The sequence below is a fragment of the Grampus griseus genome, assembly GCF_964374135.1.
Source record: "Grampus griseus genome assembly, chromosome: 1".
In the NCBI taxonomy this organism is placed as follows: domain Eukaryota; kingdom Metazoa; phylum Chordata; class Mammalia; order Artiodactyla; family Delphinidae; genus Grampus; species Grampus griseus.
The window spans coordinates 181,105,701-181,115,886 of record NC_139017.1 but is presented as its reverse complement, the minus strand read 5'-3'; positions in this window follow the sequence as shown (position 1 = coordinate 181,115,886).

The following is a 10,186-nucleotide window of genomic DNA, read 5'->3' as shown; positions in this document are numbered from 1 at the left end:
GAATTTTTGACGAAAGTACAGAGACAACTCTGGGGAGAAAGGAGTCACTTCCAGAGCATCCCAGCATCCTGTTGCCAGTTTGTCATCAAGGTGACTATGGTGGCAGAGCCTTCCCAACCAGGTGTCCTGACCCCAGATCATGGGCAGCTTCCTGCTTCTTTGCCTTCCTGGATGCGGCGGAGGTGAGTTCTGAGGTCACTCCACCCAGAGCAGCAGTCACTAATCCTTCCAATGATTGTTCTTTATACTAAGTCTCCTGATGCTTAGGATATCTGCTTTCTATACTAACCCCCGAACGACACAAAGACCAAAAATGATTCGGAGTCTGGAAGAGATACTTGCAAATGCATGTTCATGGCAGCGTTATTCACAAGAACCAAGATGTGGAATCAACCCAAGTGCCCACTGATGGACGCCATTTGGATAAACAAAATGTGGTCCATCCATACAATGGGATATTATCCAGCCCTAAAAAGGAATGAATATCTGATCACAACTTGAACACAAGCAGCCCCTCTCTATTTAAAGAGCTTTCTGGGAAGCCAATGACTCCTTCTGCATGGCTGGGAAATGCCTTAGCTGGGTTAATCCGGGCCAGGCATAAAACCAGGGCTCTGTTTACAGAAAGCAAGTGATATTGGATAAGCAGCTGCCCTTTGGTGATCAGGTCCTATTTCTAGATTTTGAATGCAGGATGCATTCATGGGTCACAGCTGAGTAAAAATAAAGGTGAAGACAAAATATCTCGGGTCAGGGGCTAATCTCCAAGGGGGCAGAGATCTCGTTTTCACCCCACTGTCCCTAGATCTAAAACAAGCCTGGTGTTTTTTTAACTGGCTGACCTTAAGTATTTACTGAATTAAAGTTTGAAAATAAGCTGGAATGTTCTCAGTTTTTAACTGCATTTTTCATCAGAAAGTCTTAAAAGCCAGAAATGATACTCATTCATTCGACCAAATACTCCTACATGCCAGGCATGCTTTAAGTGCCCTGAGGCTGGGTAATGAGGTCTGGAGAGCATCTTGCACTGAATATTGCTGACAGGGTGTAGTTGTTATGGGTTGAATCCTTTCTTCTAAAAAATTCACATGTTGAAGTCCTAACCCCCAGGACCTGTGAATGTGATCTTATCAGGAAATAGGGTCGTTGCAGATGTAAATGGTTGAGTTAAGACGAAGTTACACTGGAGTAGGGTGGGTCTCTAGTCCAACAAGACTGGTGTCCTTAGAAAAGGGGGAAATTTGGACACAGACACGCACACTGGGAAATGCCGTGTGAAGGGGAAGCAGAGATGGGGATGATGCTTCTAAGAAGCCAAGGAGGGCCAAGGAAGGCCAAGAATCACCAACAAAGCACGAGAGGCTAGGAGAGAGTCCTGGAAGCGTCCCCTCCACAGCCTCAGAAGGAACCAGCCCTACCGACATCTTGATCGTGGACTTCTGGTCTCCAGAACTGAGAGAGAATAACTCTCTGCTGTGTAAGCCCAGTCTGTGGTGCTGTGATGCGGCAGCCCCAGGAAACCAGTACAGTAATACCCGCCACTGGGGATTCTGGCTCCATCCTAGAGCTCTGACACCTTCTTAATGGTCCTCTACCATGAGAAGCGCAGGCCTCAAGGATCTGGCCTCTGTTGCTCTTGAATAAGCCAACCTCGCTTTCACCCTCAGCTGATGAACTGCTTGCTCTGCGGGGGACACTCTTCTCAACCCTTCTGCTTTCTGCCTCTATGAGTCTGACGACACTAGGGACCTCCTATAAGTGCAATCATGCAGTATTCATCCTTCTGTGACTGACTCACTTCACTCAGCGTCATGTCTTCATAGTTCATCTATGTTGTAGCAGGTGTCAGAACTTCCTTCTTTTTAAGGCTGAACAATATTCCATCGTATGGATGGACCACATTTTGCTTATTCATTCGTTTGTCAGTGGACACTTGGGTTGCTTCTACCTTTTGGCTGTCGTGAGTAAAGCTGCCATGACACAGGCATGCAAATATCTTCTGCACATTTTCGTCCCTCCCAAAGTGATTAGGATTCTATTTGAGCTCTACATTAACAAAGAGCCAATCCTGCTGTCCATCTTTTCCTATGACCTCTGGGTTGCAGAGAGAAAGAACCGAGTGGATCTGGTTTTTCTTCGTATCTCCGCTGGGAGCGCTGAGCCTGGCACACGGGAGATATACTTTGTTGTCATGGGAGAGGAAGGATGACAGGAAACTTGCTGAGGGCTCGCAGAGATTAGGGGAAATATGGTGTGTTAAGCACTTTGCTGATCTCGCACATTTTGTCGGTGGATTTTTGGTGTGAATCTGTAAAAATGAAATTGCTTATTACTGCATCATGTGAAAATGTCTCCATGGATTCTCAGTGAATGTGAAGGCCACGTCTAGGATACACTGGCTTACGATACAGGCCACGCAGCAGGGATGAATTACATTTCTGGAGGCACCAGAAGAGAGGCAGGGAGCCCTTCTTAAGAGAGTCTGAACAGTTACAAGAGGCATGGACCGCTGCCAGTGGTGAAACCTAGGCTTCATGTGGCCACCTCAGGAGCGTGACAGTTTATGCCACCTCCGTGTAGAGTCCGGGGCAGAGAGAAAGCCAGAAGACACAGAGCAGAGAAGAAGATAATCCAGCAGTGGTGGGAAGTGAAAAACTGCTTGGAGAACAGGAAGCACCCGGACCTGGTGAATGGGAATCAGCTCCCCAGGCAACTCTCAAGCAGAGAGCCAGGGAGGGGCCGTTATGCTCATCTGCCTGAAAAGCTCACTTGCCCCCTATTCACCTGGCCTAAGCCCTCCCATCCTTCAGGACTCTCCTTCCGCGTGCCTCCTACAGGAAGCTCTTCAGGAACCTCCTTGCCCCGCTCACCCCCAAGACGGTGGGAGGCCCCTCTTAGGGGTGAGTGTGGACTCTCAGGCCCACCCCCATCACAGCTCTGTTCACGCCCTGCTGGGTCCACGGTATCTGGTTCCCCAAGATGGCCAATCTTCATTTGTTTCCTGGGGCCACCATAATAAAGTACTACAGACTGGGGGGCTTAAACAACAGGAATTTATTCCCTCACAGTTCCAGAGGCCAGAAGTCGAAAATCAAGGTAGGGCTGTGCTCCCTCTGAAGCCAAAGGGTCCTCCCTTGCTTCTCCCTAGTTCTGCTGCCAATAGTTAGTGTTCCCTGTGGTCACATCACTCCAACCCTTCATCTTCACGTGACCTCTTCCCTCTGCATCTGTGTCTAAATTCCCTTTTTTATAAGGACACCAATCCCATGGGGCTAGGGCCCACCCTAATGACCTCATTTTAACATGACCACCTCTGTAAAGACCCCATCTCCAAATCAGGTCACTTTCTGAGGTCCTGAGGGTTAAAGACTTTTAACATATCTTTCTGGGTGGGACACAACTCAGCCCAGAACAGTAGGTCTGCATTTCCCCACCCGTTTTGTGATCAGGCATGGCCAGCTGACCGGCCTCGGTCTGTAAGATGTGAGCCTCAGGAAGAGGCATCACTTCCAGGCCAAAACGTTGCTCGCCGACATGAGACCTCAGAGTCCCTCGTTCCTGCGTCTGTGATCCAGATGCCAGTGACAGAGGCAGAGCCTCCAGCATCCTGGGTCCCTGACTAACTGCAATGGACAGAGCCTCTCCTGGAACAAACAGGCTCCTCCGAGCCCTCTTCTCGACTAGGCTCCACCTTGGCCTCTCATGTCCATCCTTTTTGAGCCCAGTTTTAGCAAGAATCCTGCTAAGTTCAGTTTAGCCAGAATCCCCTGACCCTTGGCATCTGACCAAATTCTGCTTTCCCTGACCTTTCCCATCTGAGCCCTCGTATTTGAGTCCTTAGCCTGCCTTTAGCAAGAGTCCTGTTAGGCCAGTTTAGTAAGAATCCCCCTACTGTTTTTTTTTTTTTTTTTTTAAGTCTTTATTGAATTTGTTACAATATCGCTTCTGTTTTATGTTTTGGATTTTTGGCCATGAGGCATGTGGCATCTTAGCTCCCCGACCAGGGATCGAACCTGCACCCCCTGCACTGGAAGGCGAAGTTTTAACCACTGGACCGCCAGGGAAGTCCTAGAATCCCCCTACTCTTGATGTCTCCTCCTAGGAATTTTCCATCCACTGACCTCCTCACTCTGCCATTGGTTATAAATCCCCTGCTGTCTTTGCCGTATCGGGGGTTGAACTCAATCTCTCTCTCTTACTGCAATAGTCTTGAATAAAGTCTTCCTTATTGTTTTAACAAGTGTAGGAGTAATTTTTCTTTAACACAATCAGTGGTGTGCCTGCAAGGCCCTACATCGGACAGCTAGCACAAGTAAGAAAAAAAAGTTTGTATGTTCAGCCCCTGAGATGGGAGTTTGCTGACTGTCACAGCATAACTTGGTCTATCTCAATGATTCCACAGTGTCTAGGACAGTGCCTGGCACTTGGAAGACATTCAATAAGTGAGAATAAATGAAAAAACCAAAGGTGCCAAAGAGATAGAGAGGCAAATGTAAAACTAATTTGCTTTATGACCTCCTTGGTATCCAAATTGCTAACAATGATCTCGATGAAGGCTGCATTAATGACTATTATTACATAGGTCAGCATGATTAATCACCACTTTTGTTCATATTCTTAATTACTTAGGCAATCCAAATCCCTCTAAGACAGACAAAAAGATGATGATGATGGTGATGATGGTGATGATGGTGATGATGGTGATGGTGATGGTGATGGTGATGATGGTGATGGTGACGGTGACGGTGATGGTGATGGTGGTGATTATGATGGTGATGATGGTGATGATGGTGATGGTGATGGTGATGGTGGTGACGGTGATGATGGTGATGGTGATGATGATGGTGATGATGGTGATGATGGTGATGGTGATGGTGGTGATGGTGATGGTGATGATGGTGATGGTGACGGTGACGGTGATGGTGGTGATGATGATGGTGATGATGGTGATGGTGATGGTGATGGTGGTGATGGTGATGGTGATGATGGTGATGGTGACGGTGACGGTGACGGTGGTGATGGTGGTGGTGAGCATGATGAAAATAATGATTATAAATAACAATAGCTAATCTTTACTGACTATATGCCATGCACTATGCTAACTCTTTACATATATTTCCTAAATAAATCCTCACAACTCTATGAGATAGGTAAAATTTTTTTTTTTTTTTTTTTTTGCAGTTCGCAGGTCTCTCACTGCTGTGGCCTCTCCCACTGCTGAGCACAGGCTCCGGACGCGCAGGCCCAGCGGCCATGGCTCACGGGCCCAGCCACTCCGCGGCATGTGGGATCTTCCCGGACCGGGGCACGAACGCGTGTCCCCTGCATCGGCAGGCGGACTCTCAACCACTGCGCCACCAGGGAAGCCCCGAGATAGGTATAATTTTTATCTCCATTTTAGAGATGAGCAAATTGGCCCAGGGAGGGGAAGTGACTTGCCCAAGGGCATGCAGCTACTAATAACATTGGAGCTGGGATGTGAACTCAAGCAGTCAGGCTCCGGAGCTGCATTCTAACTGCCTTGCTGTACTGCCTTGGACCCAATCAAAACAGAACCTGGTATATATATGAGGGATAAATAACAAGTTCCTACTGTATAGCACAGGGAATTATATTCAATATCCTGTGACAAACCATAGTGGAAAAGAATATGGAAAAGAATATATATGTATAACTGAGTCGTTTTGCTGTACAGCAGAAATTAACACAACACTGTAAATCAACCATACTTCAATAAAAATTTTTTAAAAGTCTACGCTCCTATAGGGTAGCTCATAGTATTATATTTTTAAATATTATAAACCATGTTAATGAAAGCATGATCTTAGTAAATTAAATGCTTAATGATATAAAAAGCAATAACAAAATCCAACAACAGCAGAAGCCAGAATGTGGTGCATCACACGGGTAACTCTTGGACATCCTGTCCAGAAGCCACCCAATTGGACGAAGGGCAATGTAGGCAGGGCTGTTCAGAATATGGACCCCACAGTCAGGTGACCAGGGTGTGGGTCCCAGCTCTGCCCCTGACTCGCTGTGTGACATTGGGTGGGTTCTGTAAACTCTCTCTTCTTCAGTGTCTTCATCTGTAAAATGGGATCATACTCGTACCTACATCGTTGAGAAATATATGAGTTAATGTCTATAAAGTACAATTAAGAATTAACCTAGGAATCCTAGGTGTGAAGGAAAGATAAATGCTTCCTCATCAATTTCAATCGCAAACAGCCTGAGTCACCAGAACCCCTGAGACATACTTACCTAAGGGCTCAGCATGTTTACAATGTCTGCCCCACACTGACTCTTTTTCTTCAAAGGTAAATGGGTACCTTGCTGATGAAGGTAGCCTAGCTGCTAGGTCACCATGCCCCTCGAAGCCAACACCTGTCAACAGGGGAAGAAGGAAAACAAGTTTATTCTGCATGGCTCCCTGCAGCTGCCCACTCATTTGATATCTCTCAGGATTATACTGTGAAGTAGTTTTCAGCATTCAATATTTAAAAAATTCTTCCCATGGGATTTTATTTCCCAGAAAAAGAAATCTCTTGCAGGTGATTTGTTACCTCTACATCTATGAAGGCAACACACTCTATTTCCCATATGTCACATTAAAAATCTGTCTCCACTCAGAATTGGCCACCAATGTTATCTTTTAGCTAGTATTTGGTCCAAAAAAGAAAATAAAGAGAAGATGCTTTGATGCCGCTCATTTCCTTGAGGAAGCAATTTCTCCTTTAAGGTTTTGAAAAGCAGTATTCAGACCAAGCTCAGCTAGTCCTTCCCACACTGTATCCAATGAACCATTTCTGCCTGGGTCCCCACAGCCCTGTGAGCTTGAGATGGCGGGTTGGGTGCTTGGGTCCTATTCATGGCCTAGTGCACTGTTTGCTTGGTGATCACCTGATAGGCAGTAATGTTGAGTGGATGGACAAAGTTCCTTCCTACACACCTGAGTCTCCACCACCATCTATGTTGTGTTAAACATTTCCCTGCATTTTGCTTGGGTTCAAATGGAGGTACCCCCCTATCACACCCACAGGCTCTCCCTCCTGCCAGGAGCCCTTGCGTCTCCCATCTCAGCAGCTCTGGCCATTCTGGTGACTTTCCCAGGATCCCTCTTGTCTTAGTCTGCTCGGGCTGATATAATAAAATACCACTGGCTGGGCAGCTTCATCAGTAGACATTTATTCCTCACAGTTCTGGAGGCTGGAAGTCTGAGATGAGGATGCCAGCTTGGTTGGGTTCTGGCTCAAAGACGCCACCTTCTCGCTGTGTCCTCACGTGGCCTTTCCTCAGCATGCATGCCAGAAAGAGATCTCTCATCCTTTCCTTCTGAGGGCGCTAATGCCATCATGGGCCCCACACTTCATGATCTCATCTAACCCTAATCACCTCCCAAAGGCCCTTCCCCCCAATACCACCATATTGGGGGTTAGGACCTTGACATATGAATTTTAGGGGGACACATTCAGTCCATAGCACCTGCTCATGCTGGCCCATAGGCGGGCACACCAGGTGAGGGCCTTTCCACAAGGTCCTCCCTGCTGTTGGGCACCATGACTTATTCTTCAGTAGGTTTGCTGGAGGTCCATTTATGAGATCCTGGAGAGATGTCCCAAATGGACCCAGGGGGCTCTGTTTCAGAATGGGGGAAGGAGCTCCTGTAAGAGGGGCCCTCCTATGCCTCCCACAGAAAACAGCTACAAACTAGAGTAAAAAATGCAAAATATAACTACTGAGCATGCCTGAGGATAAAAACAGAAATACTTTGGAGGGGGGTAAAAATGTGGAGGAAGCGACTGGCATGGGTGAGTTCACCTTTTGGTTGCTTTTCTCTGAGGAGAAGCACAGCTGCAGTGTAGGGTGGGGTGATGAAACGTCTGACAGGAAGGTCCCCCTCTGTGGTCCCTCTGGCTGAAGTAACCAGGGGAAAGAGCCAGGGAAAGCACGGCCATTGGACAGCAAAGGAGGAATGCCAGGAAGGAGAGCCAGATGAGGGCACCCTCAAACCCTGTGTATAAACACTGCCCAAGCCTCTAGCTGCCCTTCAAACTACACCTGCCTGGGACAGACAGAACAATCTGCACTGAGGTTGGAGCTGCTGTCCACTGCAGGTAAGACAGACTTGCAGTCTTAGTTTAGCCATGTGAGTCACCGCTAAAATGAAACCATCAACACTCTTCAGAGGAATATAACAGAACTCAGAGTCTCCACAGCATAACATTCACAACGTCTGGGATACAATCTAAAATTACTCTACCAGGAAAATGTGACCCACTCTGAAGGGAAGAAATTAACAGAGGGCAACCTCAAGATGACGCTGACATTGGAATTGTCAGACAAAGACTTAAATCAGCTGTTATAATTATGCTTGGTTAGGCAAGTACTCTCCTAATGAATGAGGCAATAGGAGACCTCAGCTTATAAATAGAAAATATTGAAAAAAACAAATGGAAACTTTAGAACTGAAAAATATATATTTGAAAAAAAACCTTTTAAATCACTGGGATTTAAAAATCCTGGAGTTTAATAGCAGACTCAAGATGAGAGAGGTAAGAGGAAGTGAAGTTGAAGACAGGTCATTAGAAATTACCCAGTCTGAAGAAGAAGAAAAAAGATTTTGAAAAGTGAGAACCTTAGGGACTTGTGGGGCAATGTTAAAAGAGCTAAGATATGGGTAATTGGAGTCTCCAAAGAAGAAGAGAGAAAGGGACTGAAAAAATTGTTTAAAGAAATAATGACTGAAAACTTTTCAGTTTGGTAGAAAACATATATTTGTAGATTTAAGAGGTTAACAAAATCCAAAACAATGAACACGCACACACAAAATCATGCCTAGACACACCAGAGTCACATTGAAGCCAAAGATAAAAATAAAAATCTTGAAATCCACCTAGAGAAAAATTAAACATTACTTACAAGGGAACGACAATTTGCATAACCACAGGACCCTCATAGGACTTATAGGGACCAGAATCTAGAACACCTTTACGTGCTGAAAGAAAAGCCACTTGTCAACTAAGAGTTCTATGTTCACAAAAATGTCCTTCAAGAATCAAGGCAAAATAAATATATACCTAGAAGAAGGAAAACTGAGAGGATTTGTTTCCACTAGACCTGCATTGCAAGAGATGATCAATGAAGTTTTTCAGGCTGAAGGGAAATATATGTGTAAATACAAAAGACTATTTCTCCTCTTAATTTATTTGAAACACTGTTAGAAGGAAAATTTATAACATTGTCTTATGAGACATACAGTATAAGTAGATGTAAAACTTATGACAACTATAGTTTAAAATATGGTGGGAGAGGGGTACGGATCCAATTGGGTGCAAGATTTCTATCTTTTTACATAAAGTGGTACAATATTAACTTTACTAAACTGTGAAAAGTAAGAATGTGTATTGTGAAACCTAGAGCAACTTCTAAGATATAATGCAAAGAGGTGTATCTGAATGTTCAGCAGGTAAATTAAAATGGAATTCTATAAAATATTCAACAAATACAAAAAATAAAGAAAGAGGGATAGAGAACAAGAAACATGTGGGCAAAGAGAAAACAAATAATAAAACGGTAGGCCTGATCTAACCACATCAATAATTACGTTAAATATTAATGGGCTGAACACTGCAATTAAAGGAGATTATCAGAGTGAATAATAAGACAAGACCCAGCCATATGTTATTTATAAAAGATATAGTTTAAATATGACACAAGTAGATTGAAAATGAATGGATGGAAAAAAATACCATACAATGGGAGCATAATAAGGTAAGAGTGACTATGTTAATATCAGTAAAATAGTCTTTAAGGCCAAAAATATAAAAGAGAGAGACCTTTCATAAAGATAAAAGAATTGACTCATGAGGACGACATGACAGCCTTAAATGTGTGTGTGCCCAATAATAGGTCCCTTAAACACATAAAGCAAAATTGACAGAACTGAAGGGGGAAATCGTTCCACACCATAGCTGGAATATTTCAATACCCCTTTCTCAGCAGATGATGGGGGAAAAGTCAGTAAGCCAAAGAGGACCTTGGGAATTCCCTGGCAGTCCAGTGGTTAGGACCGGCCACTTTCACAGCAGGGGCCACAGGTTCGATCCTTGGTCTGGGAACTAAAATCCCGCTAGCTGCTAGTTGCAAGTTGCGGCCAAAAAAAAAAAAAAGGAAAAGACAAAGAGGA